This window comes from Tursiops truncatus, chromosome 4 (genome assembly GCF_011762595.2).
Source record: "Tursiops truncatus isolate mTurTru1 chromosome 4, mTurTru1.mat.Y, whole genome shotgun sequence".
NCBI classification, from domain to species: domain Eukaryota; kingdom Metazoa; phylum Chordata; class Mammalia; order Artiodactyla; family Delphinidae; genus Tursiops; species Tursiops truncatus.
Window position 1 is genome coordinate 76,210,129 of NC_047037.1, and position 19,454 is coordinate 76,229,582.

The 19,454-nt window shown below is 38.8% G+C and overlaps 1 protein-coding gene across 1 annotated transcript in view; it reads left to right on the forward strand.

Moving 5' to 3' along the window:
- The first annotated feature begins 10,526 nt into the window (after positions 1–10,526).
- The window catches only part of KPNA1 (karyopherin subunit alpha 1), a 71,650-nt gene continuing 62,722 nt past the window's right edge, over positions 10,527–19,454 (forward strand). The window contains exon 1 of the mRNA XM_019922367.3: positions 10,527–10,666. The gene's annotated coding sequence lies outside the window, so the exon portion shown is untranslated. The remainder of the gene's footprint in view (positions 10,667–19,454) is intronic.

Here is a 19,454-nt window from a genome sequence, read left to right on the forward strand (position 1 = left end):
TTTTTTTTTTTTTTTTTTTTGCGGTACACGGGCCTCTCACTGTTGTGGCCTCTCCCGTTGTGGAGCACAGGCTCCGGACGTGCAGGCTCAGCGGCCATGGCTCACGGGCCCAGCCACTCCGCAGCACGTGGGATCTTCCTGGACCAGGGCATGAACCCGTGCCCCCTGCATTGGCAGGCGGACTCTCAACCACTGCGCCACCAGGGAAGCCCTTGCCTTAATTCTTGAATAAAGACACTCTCAGACCACTGAAGACTGAATTTACCAACAAAAGATAAACTCTTACTTAAGGAATTTAAAATTTAAAGGATATAATTCAGGGAGGAGGGAAAAAACAAAGAAAAATCTAAGCTTCAAGAAGTCATGGTAAACAAAAAAATGGTAAATGTGTAAATGGTAAACAATCACTGTCTTTGTAAACAACTAATAATTTGTGGAATAAAATAAGACTGAAATAAAATACTGAAAAAATGAACCATGTAAAATGTTGGATTAATGAATATAGTTAAATAGTTAAAGGGATTTAAAGTCCTTGTGTCATTCAAGAGATTAGCATTATTAAGGGAAGCCACTAAAAGAGAAGTAAAGCACCTAACTTCTAAATAGTAGACCAAAAATTTAAAAATTAAAAAAAAAAAAGAATTAAAAAATCCAAAAAAGGCAAATCAGGGAAGACGGAAAAAAAGAATCAGAGGGAAAAAAAGTGAGACAACACAAAATGGAAGAAATAGTTCCAAATACGTAAGTGATCATAATATGTGTAATTTGAACTAAACTTGCTAGTTAAGTCACAGATAGATTGGATTTTAAAAATCCAACTACAGAGCACCTAAATACATAAAGCAAATACTAACAGACATAAAGGAGAAATTGACAGTAGTACAATAATAGTAGAGGACTTTTAACACCCTACTTACATCACTGGACAGATCATCCAGACAGAAAATCAATAAGGAAATATTGGCCTTAATTGACACATTAGACAAGATGGAATTAATAGATATATATAGAACATTCCATCCAAAAGCAGCAGACTATACATTCTTTTCAAGTGTACATGGAACATTCTCCAGGATAGATCATGTGCTAGGCCATGAAACAAGTCTCAGTAAATTTAAGAAGATTGAAGTCATACTGAGCACCTTTTCCAACCAAAATGGTATGAGACTAGAAGTCAATTACAAGGAAAAAACTGCCAAAAACACAAACATATCGAGGCTAAATAATAGGCTACTAAACAACCAATAGGTCACTGAAGAAATCAAAGAGGAAATTTTAAAATGCCTGGAGACAAATGAAAATGAAAATGATCCAAAATCTATGGGACACAGCAAAAGCAGTTCTAAAAGGGAAGTTTATAGTGATACAAGCCTACCTCAGTAAACAAGAAAAATCTCAAACAATCTAAACTTACACCTAAGGAATTAGAAAAATAAGAACAAACAAATCCCAAAGTTTAACCTTAAGTTAAAGAATGTTATTAGGGGTAAATGACTACTCAATAACCAAAGATTCAATTAACTGGGGATAGATATAATGATAGGCATATAATGATGGTAATTGAGGTAATAACATAGCCTCACACTACATAAAGCAAAAACTGACAGAATTACTGGAAAACTGACAAATCCACTATCTTAGAGATTTAACACAGCTCTCTCAGGACCTAGCAGACACTCAGTTAAAAAAAATAGCAAGACTATAGAGGATTTGAAGAACACAGTTTTAACCTAATGAACATATACAGAACCCTCCACCCAGCAATTAGAGAATATATATATTCTTCTCAAGTATACACAGAACAGTTATACATATTGACCATATTCTAAGTTCAACACTTTTAAGATATTCTCTATTGGACTGTGTTCTCTGACCATCATCCATCATGTAATTAACTTAGAAATCAATAAAGAAAAAACAATAGCTTAAAAATAAATACATTTGGAAATAAGATATACACTTCAAAATAACATCTCATGGGTCATGAAAACTTAACAGAAATTGGAAAATATTTAGAACTGAATGTTAATGAAAATATTACTAATACAATTTTTGACATAAAACTAAAATAGTACTTAAGTTATAGAAACTTAAAGCTTATATTAAGAAAATCTATAGGCATAAATTAATCAGTTAAGTAACCAATTTAAGGTAAGAAAAGAAAATCAGGGGCTTCCCTCATGGCACAGTGGTTAAGAATCCACCTGCCAATGCAGGGGACATGGGTTTGAGCCCTGGTCTGGGAAGACCCCACATGCAGCAGAGCAACTAAGCCTGTGCGCCACAACTACTGAGCCTGCGTGCCACAACTACTGAAGCCCATGTGCCTAGAGCCTGTGCTCTGCAACAAGAGAAGCCTTGACAATGAGAAGCCTGCGCACTGCAACAAAGAGTAGCCCCCGCTTGCTGCAACTAGAGAAAGCCCACAAGCAGCAACAAAGACCCAACACAGCCAAAAATAAATAAATAAAATAAATAAATTTTAAAAAAATAAAAAAAAGAAAATCAAAATAAACTTGAATAAAAACAGAAAATAATTAAATAAAAACATACAACAGAGAAAAATAATAAAGTCAATAGCAGTTTCTTTGCAAAAATTTAAAAAAATAGACAAAACAATTTAATGCTAATACATTGAAAATTTAGACAAAATATAGATTTTCTTAGAAAAAACAACTTACCAAAATTGACTGAAGAACTAGAAATCCTGAATTTTCTAATATCTATTAAATAAGTTGAATTAGTAATTAAAATTTTTCCTAACAAGTAAACAAGTAAATACAACAGGCTAAGATGATTTAACTAGTGAGTTCTCCCAAATCTTCAAATAACAGATAATTCCAATCTTCTGGAATTATAAACATAAAATCTTCTAGAGAACAGAAATAAGGAACCCTCCCCAACAAATTTTTCAGAGCTAGTTTAACTTTGATACCAAAAATAGACAACAGTACAAGATAGGAAAAGTACAGACTGCTTCATTTATGTTAATAGATGCACAAATTCTCATCAAAGTATTAATAAATGTAATTCAGCTCTGTATAAATAAATCATGGTCAAGTTGGGTTTATCTCAGAAATGCAAAGATAGTTTAACTTTAGAAAACCTGAGATGTAACTTACCATATAAATATATTAAAGGGTATGCACATTTCAATATATAGAGAGAAATCATTTGGTAAAGAATTCATAAAAGGATATCTACCGAAAACCTAGAGCAAGGATCGTATTTCATGGTAAAACATTAGAGTGATTCCCTACAAAATCAGGAATGAGACACTGGATGCTTCCTATCACCACACCTTCAGCGGTGCATTAGAGCTCCTGTCAAACACGTTAAAGAACAAACAAAAAACACTAAAAATGGAGAAACAAAAATGTCATTAAATCACAGAAAATATGATTGTCTATAGAAAATCCAAGAAAATCTGGAGACAAATTATTAGAATTAATAAAAGCACCCTGCAAGATTCTAAATAGAAATTTATATAAGTCAATTTCATTTCTATGCATGAAAAACAATAAATGTAAAGGCTTTTTTTTAAACCAGTATAATAGCAACGGCAAAAAAATAAGGTAACTAGAATTAAATTTAACAAAAGTACAAAAACTTCCGAAAAAAATTACAAGACGTCATTGAAAAGCATTAGAGAAGACCTAAATAACTGGAGAGATATACTATATCCTCACTGAGAGGAAGACAATATAATAGCAATGTCTGTTCTCCAAAAATTAATCTTATCAATTCAATATAATTTCAATCAAAATCAGAGGAGATTTTCTTCATAGAAACTGATGGAGTAATTATAAAACATATCAAACAAAAAGGCCCAAGAAGAACCAAAGCAATTTGAAGAAGAAAAACAAAGTGGAAGTGACTTGACCTACAACATATTATGACTTATTATACAATTACAGTAATTAAGATGTGTTATTGGTGTAGGGATAGACAAACAGACCAACTGAATAGAATAGAAAGCTCCAAAACAGACCTGTGCCTATATGGAAACTTGAGAATATATGTATCTCGAATATATATATCATATATGTATTGAATACCCCCCAAAATACATAAATTTATATAATACATTTGTATATTTGTATAGTTGCGATATATATATCTCAAGTTTATATATTATATATACTATATAAATTTTATAAATATATAAAAAATTCTGCACATTTATGATGCACTTTTCACATTGCAGGTTTTACGGTGTCAATACTTTTATGATACATTAAAATATTTTCAGTAAATATTTGCAATTAGAAGCTAAGTACCATTTAGAAATCAGAATTTATGAGGTAAAGAATACAATTGATTTCTTATTCAAGTTTCCATGTTCAAGTCTAAACTATTTGTTTCTTGCATTTTTGCTCACTGGTTCTTTTTATTTTCTGAGTATCATGTGACTATAGGCATACTTTTCTCAATATGGAGCCCTGAGTGTGTATATATATATGAATGACAGAGGTAAAATTGCAGATCACTGGGAAAACAATGGACCAACCTCAGCAAGTGGTCTTGGACAACTGATTAAGGAAATGGAAAACAGCACATTAGGATCATGGCCTGGGGGGGTTCCCTAGATGCCAAGCCTGAGATGGGGATTCTTGTTCAAGTGACTTATTGGGAGAGTGCTCTCAGGAATGTGGGAATAAAGGAGACAGTCTAAGGCAGGGGGAAAAGCTAGTAAGAGTGCTGTCTCAGTTGAAGACTAGCTTTAGTCTGATTACATGGGGAGGCTCTAGAGCACACATAGTACCATTAGAGTAAGTTGAACACTGTAGCAATGGTTGGCCTTTTTTACTCTGATGTCAGTTATTGGCTGAGGTTTGTCCCTGGGGAAAGGAGTGGGAGCCTTGTAGCAAGCTGGCTCCTGTTAGCCCTGCAATTCGTCAGAGAAGGGGGCAGCTGAAAGTTATCAGCCAGCACTCACAGCAAGTGGGGGAATGGGTGTACTGGCCAGATGAATGGAATACATTTGACCAGTACAGGTGGGAAAGAGGGACAAACTGTTCTGATTTGCCTGACCTTCTGGGTTTAAGCACTGAAATTCCTACATCCTGGGAAACCTCCCAGGACACACAAAAAAATCCTGATCTGGCTTCCCTGGTGGCGCAGTGGTTGAGAGTCCGCCTGCCGATGCAGGGGACACGGGTTTGTGCCCCGGTCCGGGAAGATCCCACATGCCGCGGAGCGGCTGGGCCCGTGAGCCATGGCCGCTGAGCCTGCGCGTCCGGAGCCTGTGCTCCGCAACGGGAGAGGCCCCAACAGTGAGAGGCCCGCGTACCACAAAAAAAAAATAAATAAAAATCCTGATCTTTTATGATCGGTGTGGGAAGTTGGGGGAAAAGTACAAAACCATATATCCCCAAAAATAGAGGCTGAAAGCAACACTGCTTATTGTGTCAAATGGATACAGCACAGATTGTTCGACTTCTATAGTCTCTGTCGTTGTTTTTTTTCCCCTGTTCACTGATATTGGTAACCATGATTTACAGGTCACAGTAATGATCATCCATTGTTGCATCATTCTGAGGGATGCGACCAAAGTGTGCAGTTTAAGTGCATTGTAATCATAAACATTAGCAATACATCTTTGGCTTTGCCTATGGACTAACCATTGTGCCTCATACAAGTTAAATTTTTTAACATTATGAGTGCGATGATCATGTTTTATAAGAGAGTGATTATAATACCAGCAACAGCATGATGACATCGCTGAAAGAAAGCTCAACGACTGTGTAATATGAATTACATATGGAAGGACAATGTAACTGATTATGAAGGTAAATAACAAAAACAGAGCATACTGTGCAATATGCAGAAAAGAGTGTGGGATGTGTATGGCGGAGAAGGGGATGTAAAAGCACATATGGAGACTGAAATTTACAAGTCCAGGATGAGACAGACAGGTACTTCAAAATCAATCAAAAGTTTGTTTAATTTCTCCCAAAGACACCAATGCTCAGTTGAAAATAGTGGCTGCTGAATTAGCTTGGGCGTATCACATGAACCAATATGCATTATTGTATCATGCCTTTCATTGCTCTATGGAACGGAGTAAGGTTTTATTTCCTGATTCAGAAAATGTCTCCCCTAGCTCTTAAGGTAATTTTACTTGAAAAATGGAGTTTCAAATTGTCTTCTTGATGTCTAAGATTTTAATGAAACCACAAACACATAAAACAAAGTGTGTTATATCTGTCCAAAGACAAAGTAGACTTGGCTTATTTATTTGCTTTCAGGGCAAATGTTAATTTTGACAAATTCGATTCAGTCTCTAAACTTCTTACCGAAGAAAATGAAACGATCTCATCGGCTAAACATCTTATACAGAACACTGTTTAAAGAGGGGTGTGGTTTGCTTACCTGCGATACAGAAGTTTTCATAATGAAAGTGTCTGGGCATTTCAGCTTCCTCAAAACGTGCGGAAGCATTTAACGACATTTTTGACTATAGAAATGGCAGGAGACAGCTTCCTTAAACATGTACCTACAAGATGGTGATCATTGTTGCCAGCCATAGAAAAGACATTATAATGTCAGCCTGCCATGAAATCATATTTTCAAAGCGTGGAACAAGAAGAATGTCCTGCTCCAATTTGGAAATACATTGAGGATGAGAACGGAGAGAAGAATTACAGTGAAACAGAAATAAACATGCTGGTTCTCCAAAACTGTCTGATAATCCTTGAAGAGGTCATAAGAAGTCTAGAAAAGGATGAAGCATCTGAATCTCAATTATTCAATGTTATATGTAGGTTGCGACAAAAACTTCAAACAGAAAAAAAAGGACTAATTTTTGGAAATAAGACTTTCAGAACTTTAAAAAAAAGTCCCTAGAAAAAAGTAACCAAATTAAACAGGACTTTCTGAATTTCTTCACTAAAACTGTAAATTTATTTGAAATCTAACTTCAATTTCACAAGTTCAAATTACCTCTATGCTTTAAAACCATTTTTTCTGGGGAAGAGAGGTTTAACTTATGATAACATACAATGTGCTTCAGAATGTTTTAAAAACAATGGGCATTTTAGATATAGAAATGGTTAATTTATACATGCAAAGGACCTGACTGACAAACAGTTGGTTTACCAAAGCAAGTCTGTAGATACAAAATGGGTGGACATTCTGGAGAACCAGAAACAAATTCCTACAAGTTTAAAAACCTGCTGCATTAGTAATTAAAATCCTAACTGTTCTATGCTCAAACACTTTTGTTGAGGGAATGTTTAGCTTGATGTCATCTGTGCCAACAAGAATCAGTGCAATGCAGGCAGAGGAATCAGTGCAATGCAAGTCAAAACTAATTTTATATTTGGCTGTATTTGGTTTTACCATTACATAAAAGAAAAGATGTCCTAAAGGCTCCAGGCAGTTCAGAGAAATATTGATGAAAAAGGAAACAAAAAGAATAAAAAATATCCCACTCTATCATGGGACAGAAACATGTCATTTCTTAAAACTGTAATAGGAGTAATATCTGTTTAACAAGTTCTACTGTATATATACTCTCCTTCATAAAATTCCTACGTTTATGTATCTTAATATACATATAGAATATAGAATAATATAGCCTACAAAATTTGAATATGTGATAAAGAGTTTAAGAAAGAGTTAAAATAAGTTGCTGAACCAGAGGACAGGAAGAAACATAAAAATATTATGCTGTATAGCACAGGGAGATCAGCTGGGTGCTTTGTGACCACCTAGAGAGGTGGGATAGAGAGGGTCGGGGGGCGGGAGACGCAAGAGGGAAGAGATATGGGGATGTATGTATATGTATAGCCGATTCACTTTGTTATACACAGAAACTAACACACCATTGTAAAGCAATTATACTCCAATAAAGATGTTTAAAAAAAAATATATATATATTATGCTATAAAAGGTTGTATTTTTCTCACAAATTATTTTCTTAATTAGTCCTTGTATTAATTATTATTAATTGCCACTTTTAATGAGTCCTATTGCTATTTTAAGTAATAGCATTTATGCAACAGAAAAAAATACAACGGAATATATCATTGCAAGTAAAAACTTATTTTTCGTGTTTTTATGTTAATGTATGTGTCTAATTATTATGTATTTTCACACCCATCCATTTGGCAAAAATAAAAAAGACATTTCCAAATGTTAGCAAGGTTGTTTAGAAAAGAAAACCTTATCAGCTACTTGTGGAGCATAAGCTGGCACAACCACTTTATGAAATAATCTGGCAATATCTAGCATATTACTTTTCCATCGCTGTGGAAAAAAATACCAGAAACCTAGTGTCTTAAAACACATTTATTATCTCACAGTTTCTGTGGGCCAGGATTACGGGCACAGCTGAGCTGGTTCCTCTGCTCAGGGTCTCACAAAGCTGCAATCAAGGTGTAAGTCACGTTGTCTTCTCATCTGGAGGCTTGACTGGGGAAGAATCCACTTCCAAGCCGTCTCAGGTTGTTGGCAGAATTCATTTCCTTGTGGTTGTAGGGCTGAGGGCCCTGGCTTGCTTACTGGCTGTCAGCTGGAGGCTGCACCCAGGTGCTAGAAACCATCTGCAGCTCGCTGCCACGTGGTCCTCTCCATAGGCAGTTCTCAACGTGAAAGCTCGCTTCTTCAAGGCCGGCAAGAGAGTGTCGAGCTCTGGTCTGCTAAGACAGAGACTTATAATGAAATGTAATCATCCTTGCCATATTCTATTGGCCAGAAGTAAGTCAAAGCTCCCACCCACACTCAAGGGGTAGGGATTATACAGGGTAACAGCAAGGGGCAAAGATCACGGGGGCCATCTGAGAATTCTGCCTGTCACATCTCGTAAGGTTAAAGATGCAATGTCTTAGGATCTAGCAGTTTCCCTGTACACACAAAGACACGTACAAGAATGTTCACAGCAGTGTTGTTTGTAATAGCAAAACTACTGTTCTATAATTTAAAATTAAAAATAAATTTTAATACAAAAAGATATAGTCAGAGAGACATTAACTAACAAAACATCATGTATGGTATGATAACATTTTTGTAAAAGTAACATATATATAGGAATTCTGCTTCAGCAATGGGCTACTGTTGTTGTCTTGAACAAATCCTCCCACCACAGAGAATAGCTGGACAAAATATAAAAAACATTAAGGCACTGAAGAGCTACCACAGCAGTGAGAATCTGTGGATCCAAGATCTGGAAGAAAAGAAAGGGAACCCATGAGAGGTGAGCCTGATGTTTGCTGTTACTTTTCCACTTGAAGTGATTGCTAATTCTGAAAGCAGTGGCTGAAAAACTGAGTAGAGCTTCTGACTGTCCCATGGGGCTGAAGAGGTTGGGTCAAGGAAGAGAGGCCCTCGTAAATACCCCAGACTTTTGGTCCAGACCCTCACGGGATGCTCTAACTAGGAATAAGGGTGAACTAGAAAGAAACTAGTTTTCACAAACACTGAAGTCCAGCTCTGAATAATATTAGCTCCTGACTGGAATAAAGTGATCTGTCCTCAGCTTAGCTGCGGTCACGCACACTTGCCTCCAAGTCTCTCCCTTAGAACACATTCCCTTTCCCCAGTGCCCTTGCTCAAACTCAGCTCATCCTAGAAAACACACCGTTAGTGGGGAATACTGACGTGGCAGAAAGAGATCCAGGACAAATGAACATCGCATAGCCTAGGATTCAGGCAGTAAGGTCCTCTCTCCCACACTTATGTTATAGAGCTACCCCATTTCTTTCACCTTGCTTCTCCGTGGGTGTTTAGATTGATTTGATAAACCAGGTTGCATGTGAGACTGTATTCTGTGACCTTTGCTTGGCTGGCTTCAGTCTTTCTTCTTTTGAAGCCACTGCTCAAAAACAATTCGATTAAGCTCAAAGAGAATTCCATCAGATTTAACAGTAACAACTATTTGTCCCAAATTTTCGTTTGAGAGCATTTATTGAGAGTAAAGCAAGCATTTGTGTTTCATTTAATTTCTTAATGATTTTTGATACTGCTTATATACATTATCAGGCAAAGGGGACGGGAGAGAACTAAAAAAGGAAATACACAAAAGTTTCTCAAACATGCTGCATGTGAATGCCTTAGGCATGAAGCGCGGACTTATAACTCTTTTTTAGTAATCCCTCAGGCTTCATTCATTCCATTATTTACTCAGTAAACGTGTATTAGGTAACAAGCCTGTCAGAGGCTATAGACAGAGGTGAGCAAGGATCGATACGCCCTGGAAGAGCTTCGAAGACAAATTTGTAGACAAAACTTTGCAATTCAGCCTAAGAAGTACTGTTTCATTGTCACTCCAGAATGACTCTCCAACCTTCGCCACTAACTGCGAACCTTGTCAACCAGACCTCCTTCCCGACGCCAGACTCTCCACTGGTTCCCGGCTAACCGCTGGCGCTTCGCGAGAAGGACGGTTGGAAGACTACAACTCCCGGCAGCCTCTGCAGCAGAGTGGTGGAGAGGCGCGCGCAGGCGCGCGGGCCGGCCCCCGCGCGCAGGCGTACTGCGAACGCCGGCTGAGCTGGGTCTCGCTGTGCTGGGTGCGCGGCGGTGTCGGCGAGCGAGGCCTGGTGAGCACCGCCGAGGCGCGAGCTGGGTCTTCGAGGTTGTGTGCGGGAGAGGCACGGCAGGCGAGCGAGCGAGCCAGAGGCTCACCCCAGCAGTGGCACCGGGATCGGCTGCCTTGAGCTTGGTGAGTGCGGGGCCCCGGCGGCCCCCGGCCCCTCCCCCTCCCGCCGGGGACTCCGGCGGATCCGGTTGTGTGCGGGGGAGGCCCCGCGGTGAGGGCGGGCCGCCGGCAGTGCTCGAGCTCGGGTTCCTGGGCCTGGGCGCTTGCTGCGCGTCCGTGCGTCACGGGCCAGGCAGTCCCAACGGCCGCGCGGCCCGCTGAGAGGACGGTGGGGGTGGGGAGCATTGGTTCGCCATCGGGAACGCCGGTGGAGGCGAGGCGAGGCAGGGCGGGGCGGCGCGGCAGTGGAGCTGGAAGCAGCGTCGGGGACTGCGGGGCGCTGAGGCAGCGGGGCGGAGAGGAGGGAGTGCGGAGCCAGCGCCGCGGCCCGGCGCGAGCGAGCTGGGGGCGTGGGTGGGCCGCACGGAGTGCGGCGACTGAGGCAGGAAAGAGCAAGGGGTGGGGGGCGTGTAAAAATCCTAACCGAGGCCGGAGGGGACCGTCTCGGGAATTCACAAGTTACAGCCCGAGCCGGAGCCGGTGGTTTGGAAGTGGGGGGGGGGGGGGGCGGGCGCGGTGCGGGTGGAGACAGACGGAGGACTGCAGTTTACAGATGTCATAACAACATGGGCCTGAAGCGTCTGACAGGGGTGTGGTAATTATAGGAATGACAGAACTTCGTCTGCACACAGCGTGTGTCAGTGGTGATGCAAGGGAAGCGGCGAGGTATTCGATTAAGCTCAAAATGGGAGGATGAAACTGAAGGATGACTGGAGTCTGGGAAGTCGTCATGAAGGAATGTTTTAGGTTTGAATGGAAGTATATGTAATGTTCCACTTTTAAGCTCACGATGTCAAAATAGTTAATTTTTTAAGGTTTAAATTTAGAATAAACAGTTGGGAAGTATTTTTTTCTAAAACATACTATTAAATAACGTTTCTACCTTTTTCAAGCCTTTTTTCGTTTAGTGAGCACTGCCTTAAAAACCCCTATTTCTTCGCAGTAGATGAGTGATTCCCCGCCCCGCCGCCGCCCCCCCCCCCCCGCACGTTGCTTCAAGGCTCATTCTTGACATTGTTTTTTTCTTAACTTGTTCTTGTGTTTGTGATATTTTGAAAGTAATTCACAAGCTAGTCCCCCTCCATTTTAAAGATTGAAGAGATGAAATTTTAACTTTTCAAAGCAAATGGAGAATGAACTCTATTGTACTTTTACTGAAGTAATTTATTCTTGGAAGGCACTTTTATGTGTAATACCGGATTTTAAGGTGGAGAACATGAGGAAAGGTAAAGGAATTAACATTTATTGAGCTCCTTTCCAGATATTGTGCTAAATACTTTTTGTACAGTAAAACGTTAATGCTTACAGTAACTCTGAAGTATGTTATTTTTTCCTTTTCTGCAGATTAAAGCTTCTAGGGTCAGAGAAGTTAGGTAACTTACCTAAAGTGTTCCAGCTCTTGTTAGAACCAGCCTTAGAACCAGAATCACTGCTAATTTAGGAATTATTTCTCCTCTCCTTGCATACTTCTTGGTTGCATTTTCTTTATTTGGTCCATTAATTCAGCGAATACTTGGAGTGTTCATAGGCCTTGAGACTGGGGATGTAGACATGATCAAGACACTGTTCTTTTTTTTTTAAACATCTTTATTGGAATATAATTGCTTTACAATGGTGTGTTAGTTTCTGCTGTATAACAAAGTGAATCAGCTATACATATACATATATCCCCACATCTCCTCCCTCTTGCATCTCTCTCCCACCCTCCCTATCCCACCCCTCTAGGTGGTCACAAAGCACCGAGCTGATCTCCCTGTGCTGTGCAGCTGCTTCCCACTAGCGATCGTTTTTACATTTGGTAGTGTATATATGTCCATGCCACTCTCTCACTTCATCCCAGCTTACCCTTCCCCCTCCCCGGGTCCTCAAGTCCATTCTCTATGTCTGCATCTTTATTCCTGTCCTGCCTCTAGAAGACACTGTTCTTGTGTCATGGAATTTATAGTGTTGCAGGGAAGACTAACAAATAATGAGTAAAAATATTGACTGCATGACATTTTATCAGTCAAAATTGAGCAGAAACTGTAGCAAAGGAAGTTCAAATGGAATCAGACAACATAAGCCTTGAGGAGTTTACCTGTTGAATTAATGATGAAGTCTTGATGATTTATGATTTAGTGTTTTTAAGTCTTGTCAGATTGTTTCTAGAAGTATGTATGCTTTGTATAAAATCAACTAAGACTTTTGGCCATGCAAGTAAAGGTGACTGACATAGTGATGATAAAGATAATTCCCTGTTAATCTCTTTGTTTTAAGGTTTCTGTACTTTGCAAGGTATTCTGAATTCAGCCATAATAATGGAAGAAAACATTGGAAATGGTAAACAATTCAATTAGCTGACTGGGGGCTGACTTGCCTCTATTCTTGTTGCAGTGAGCAGGAGGTGGCCCCAGGATAGTGAGGTACCAGATAGGACCTTCATTAGGAAATTTTAAGTCCTTGCAGTGAAAGAGCAGGGATGAAGACTCGTGGAACGTACAGTTTTTTTTGTTTTTTTTTTTTTGCGGTACGCGGGCCTCTCACTGTTGTGGCCTCTCCCGCTGCGGAGCACAGGCTCCGGATGCGCAGGCTCAGTGGCCATGGCTCACGGGCCCAGCCGCTCCGCGGCATGTGGGATCTTCCCAGACCTGGGCACGAACCCGTGCCCCCTGCATCGGCAGGCAGACTCTCAACCACTGCGCCACCAGGGAAGCCCCCCGTACAGTTTTTTGTTTGTTTGTTTGTTTTTAAAGATGATAACGACCCTACATGACAGACCTTAGTGACAAAATGGTTCTGATCTAGTGTAGTAGACTAATTGGGACAGTTCTTGAAAGCAGGCAATAATCCAAATGTGGATAATGGGGATAATCTCCTTCACATAACAAGAATAATGCTGCTCTTCATATACAAAGATAAGTCTGCTTACTCATCATGATTGATTTTTCAGCATGAGGAGGGATATGTGCTGAGTTGTCCATGAGTCTCTGTATTCTGTGACCAGCAAGGCAGCTTGGGGTCAAAATGGGGGTTTTTAGCTAGGGAGCAGAAAGACAAGCAAAAGGTACTAACATCTGTTGATGGCTCAAGCACTGCATCAGGTGTTTTCACTTAATTACCCTTGCAAACCCACTTTGAGAAGGTGGCTACAGGTACAGGATGGTTAGGTAACTTGCCCTACTTCACAGAATAAGTGAGGGAGCTGGTATTCAATCACAGGGCTATTTGTACTATGTTCACATCAATCATTAAAGCTTGATTTTTGTCTTGGTTTGCAGTGCAGTCTCCAGCAGAACAAACTAGATGCAGTTTGTTTAACATCATGAAATGATATTGTGAAGATCTGATTTACTAAAAGCTGAAGGGCTATTGGAGTTCCTTGCTTTACTGCCATTAAAAAATACAATTTTTAAATTAGAATATTCTCTGAAAACAACTGTCCTGTCCTAGCCTCTGCACTTTAGAGGCCACCAATTTCCTTCTTTTAGCTGTTTCCTCTTTCATATTTATAAATAACTTCTATTGCTATTTCTTGATACAGCAGTTTTAGACATTATCTATTGACTTTCCTCCACATTTACACACTGCCTCTCCCATCCTTTTAATATAGTTATCACAGGTGTTTATTAAGTCAACGTTCAGTTATAACTATGTAAATGTTTATAGCTGAACCATGTAGTATATTGTGATATCATTTCTTCTCTTAACCAATTTTTGTTTTTCCAGGAGTAACACCTTTTTTTCCCACTTCCATTTCCGTGAGATAGCTGTCCTGGAACCTTCTGTTCTTTTAATGCAATCTGGACTGGTTACTTTCTAGGTATACTTCACAGCTGTTATCCTGGAACTTTTCTTTATGTCGCCCTTAAAATTCTCTTTGCCCTTCTCCTGTATTGGATCTCTTGTTTCCCATATTTTCTTAACTTACAGAGAAAGGGTACCTGGGAAGCGAAAACTTTCTGAGATCTTGCATGATTGAAAAAAATCTATATTCTACCTTAACATTTCATCAGTAATCTGGCTGGGTATAAAAACCTAGGCTTAAAAAGTTTGGAAGTCATAGCTCCATTGTTTTCTGCATTTTAATGTTGCTGTTGAAGTCCAGAGGTGTTCTTATTCTTCATTTGTATGTGACCTTCCCTGTCTTCTCCAATCTCCAGAAGCTTTTAGGGTATTATTTTTAACCCCTGAAATTCCATAATGTCCCTAGATTTGATTGTTTGTTTGTTTGTTTTCATTTAAGGTCACTTGATGGACCCTTACAAGCCGAGGATTTGTGTCCTTTAGTTTTGGGAAATTTATTTATTATTTATTATTATTATTGGGGCCTTAGGTAAAAAGAATTTGAGTTAATTATGCTTCCCAGTTCTTGACACTATCATCAAACTATACAAGGTCCTTTAAATTTTTCTCTTTCATTTCTGAGCCCTACTTCCATTACCCTTTCTAGTAGGCACCCACTGCATTGTGGCTGATACATTCCTTGATTGTATGTGAATCATTGTGAAATATGTAGTGCGTTTTGTGTATTTAGTTTATATATTGTGCTATAGACCTTGTTCTGTTTCTTACTCTTTTTACTCAGCATTGTTTGGAGACCTTTCTGTTTCGTTGTGTGTACATATAGTTGTGTATAATGTAGAATTCCATAATGTGCATCTACCACATTTTACTTTTTATTCCCTAATCACTGACACCTGAGTTGCCTCTCTGGCATCACAAGTGCACTGTGGTAAATATACTGTTACTTGTACATCCTTGTGGACCTGTGTGAGAAGTTCTTTGGGATGTATGCCCAGGAGTGGGATTCCTGGGTCATAGAATAGGAGAACTAGTTTATGTGCCTGCTAGCAGTGAGGAGTTTTCTTGTTTGCCCACATCTTTGACAGTACTTGGTTTTATCCAACTTCTTAATTTTTGCTAGTCGGGTATAAAGTGGTATCTCATTGTTTTAATTTACATTCTCTGATAATTAATGAATTCGAGCATCTCTTGTATCCATTCAGGTTTTCCCTTTTGTTAATTGTCTGTTTTGTACTTTGTCTATCTTTCCTTTCCGCGCCCTGTCTTTTTTGTTTGTTTGTTTGTTTTGGCCGTGCTGTGCTGCGCAGCTTGCAGGATCTCAGTTCCCCGGCCCAGGGATTGAACCCAGGCCACAACAGTGAAAGCCCAGAATTCTAACCACTAGGCCACCAGGGAACTCCTGTCTTTTTTTTTTTTGATTTGCAGGAGTTCCTTGTGGAGGTCTGTTGGTTTTAGGATTGGAAAATATCTTTTATAGGCCTGTCATCTTTCTGTTAGTTTTGTCCATGGTGTCTTTCATTGAATGAATACTCTAAATTTGATGCATTGTTTCTTTGATAATCTCTTTCTCATTTGATTTTTTGTCTGTCTTGGAATTTGTATTATTTGGGTCTTAGAATTCTTAGGTGGTTCTTTTAATTTTCTTTTCCTTCCTGTTTTCCATCACTTAGTCTTTTTGTTCTGTTTCCTGAGAGATTTCTTTAATGTTATCTTACAGCCCTTCTATTGAATTGTTAATTCCTATCCATATTTTAATTTCTTAGAGCTCATTCTTATGGTATCTTTATATTATTTTATAGACACTATAGTCTTCTTGAGGACAGTATTAATGATTTTTTTTTTTTTTAAAGTTTTGTACCCCTCATTGCTCTGTTTCTTCGAAGTTCCTTTGTTTCCATTGCAGTCTTTCTCTGTAGAGGTTCTCATGGATGTCTGGTAAACTTACGGTTGTCCATTCCTATTTAAGAGTGAAGTGCTAAAAACTGAATTGGAAACTATAGGTGTGGCTTGTTAAAGGGTGGACAGGGTAGCTGTGGCCATTTATAGGGGGAGGGGACTCTCATAGTTCTTTTCTCTTGGGCTTGTCAATTTCCTTGAGAAAGAGAGCCTCCAACTAACACAACATTGTAAATCAACTATACTTCAATAAAATTAAAAAAAAAAAAAGTAAAAGAGAGCCTCCAGTCTTGCCTGGAGGATACACACCTGGATGCCAAATTCTGAGAACTTGTCTTAGAAAAGAAGCTGGCGTTCTCACTGTTAATTGTGTTCATGTAATCTTATCTTTTGTATAGCACATCACCTACACTGGAGTCCCTCATTTTAGAGTCTCTCTAGTTTAGTTTCTTCAGAGTAATGCTCTCAACATCCATAGGGGCTTGGGGATGGACTGTTGCCTGGCTGTGCACAATGGAGGAGGAAGTCTGAATGTGATGGCTGTTTTGTAGACTTTCAGCTAACCTGCTAGTTTTTAGTCCTGTTCCTCACTCTACATTCAGAGATGCCTGGGGTGGGGGGGCGGGGGCTCCTGTCTGTGAAGCTTCCTGCTTGTGGGCAGTGTGAATCAGCTTCTTTACAGGTGCTTAGGCTTCAGAGTTCTCCACTTCACTAGTAAAATATCATTAGACCATCTTTTTAAAAAATTGATTTATTTGGCTACGTCAGGTCTTAGTTGCGGCACATGGGATCTTCGTTGCAGCATGCGGGGATCTTCCCTTGCTGCGAGCGGGCTCCAGAACACACAGGCTCAGTAGTTGTGGCACGCGGGCTTAGTTTCCCTGCGGCATGTGGGATCTTAGTTCCCCAACCAGGGATCGAACCCATGTTCCCTGCATTGCACGATGGATTCTTAACCACTGGACCACCAGGGAAGTCCCAGGGCCATCTGTTTTAAGGCTTCTAAAAAGTTTTTGACATCTCATCTGTCACCTCTGATTCTCTCCTTTTGTGTTCTATCTTTGTAGTTCATCCTTTTTTTTAAAAAGATAATTTTGGTATGGATTAATCTACCAAATCCATCATTTTATTTCTTTACATGAACTCTTTATTTCTGGCCTGTTCATTCTTTCCATGGCATTTGAGTGTTGTACGCTCAGTACTTTGTTTAGTATTGAAGATTAAAATTAAATTTCTGAGCTTCGAGTTGTTAATATGTTTTGGGAGGAAAGCACATACATCCTGTAGGTGCTAAATCTTAATTTAAAACATTAAAACCCTTATAAGTGTACATGTAATAGATATATTAGATTCAGTAATGGATATGAATTGGATAAAGGCAAGTTTGCGCTTCCCCCCCCCCCCCCCCATGAAGGAGTCCATTATGCCATTTTTGGGGAAAGATTTCTCTCTAAAAATATCCAGCTCTAAGGGGGAAGTAGTTTTTCCCTTTCATAAAGACCTGAAGTATTCAATTAGAACTTTGATGAAATAACAGCATGTTGAGTTGATAAAATTCTAGCCAAAAGTAAAGAAATTTAATGTTTTAGTTAGGCTGGGAAGCCTCATTGTAGTAAATATAATATATGCTTCCAGCTTTACTTTTTGAAAGTTTTTCTTATTGTGTAAGTAGTATATTGCTTACTGTAGAAAATTTGGAAGAGAAAGAAGAATATTAATTTCCACTTAAGATTTTTGTATTCTAAGTTATAAAATGTTTTAAAAAGTATAGAGAATAGTATAAATTGGGGTTTTGTTCCTACCACCCCGATTTGTCATGTGTTAATGTTCTGTTTTTCTTAATTCGCAGTATGTTATGATTATGTCCCATAGCCAAGCCCTCGTTTTGGAATTTTTAGGTTTACAGTTTTTCATTGTAAGTCATGCTGCTGTGAATATTCTTCTACATACTGCTGATTTTATGGCCTTTGTGTACATTCCGAAAGTGGAATTACTGAATCTTGGGGTGTGAATTCCCCAAATCTTTGGTAAATATTTTCCTTTAAATGTTTGGATATTGAGAATGTCTCTGGGGAACCTTGCATGTTGGGAACCTGTAGATACTGGAAGTGAGGTCAGAATTCAGGGTCAAAGGTTTTTAGTAAACATCTCAGTTGAAGAAGGTCTGAAGCTGGGGCATGAAAGAAAGTAGGGATTTCTATTAGGTTAATGGAGTTAGCGCTATGAGATGTAATCAGAGGTGAGCACCTACGAATCATATCTGTAGCATTGACTTCTCACAGAGGAGGCTTATTGCAGGGTTTTTCAAACCTTGCCTCCATTGAACGCAAGAATGTTGTCACTAAAATAAAGGTACTCTAATAATTTTACTGGGAAGAAATGGGTAGGATATTTTAAATGTCATTTTTCTTTCCTAATTTTTATTAAAATATTTTAAAGGGACCCACTGCTACTTGACTAGAAGTTAACAACAGATGAGTAATTAATATTTACAAATGGGAGAGCATGTACTCTGGGGTGCAGGCTCACACCTCTCCATTCTCTAATGAAAACATAGGTTCAAAAAACATTCGCAACTGAACTGAAAATTTTTTATACTTAAAATTCATTTATGCTTAAATTTATAAACCTGTAACTTGCTTTTTTTGTAGTCATACTTTCTTGTGGTCTTTGGTTTTTTAGTATTAAATACACATCATGTTTTCTAATAGAATTATACTCACTTTATATGATGGAATTAATAAGTATACTAACATTTTATAGTGTTGAACAAAGAATACTGTGAATGTTAAATATTCACAATGGTTAGGGGCTTACTGACTGCTTGGATTGACTCAGCACACTGAATATATATACCAATATATATACTTGAATATAATAAAAACATAAAAAGATCTACACTCAGTGTGTTTTGGGAATAGATTGATGAAAAATGAAAAGAGTATCAAAGCCAAGGGAACTTGTAGGACAAAGAAGTTCAGATTTGATCTAAGTAGTGCTAAAAACTCATTTTAGGTCCTTAGGCATTGAAGTTATATAGTGAAAAAGGTGTTGAGATAAATCTGAGAGCTGT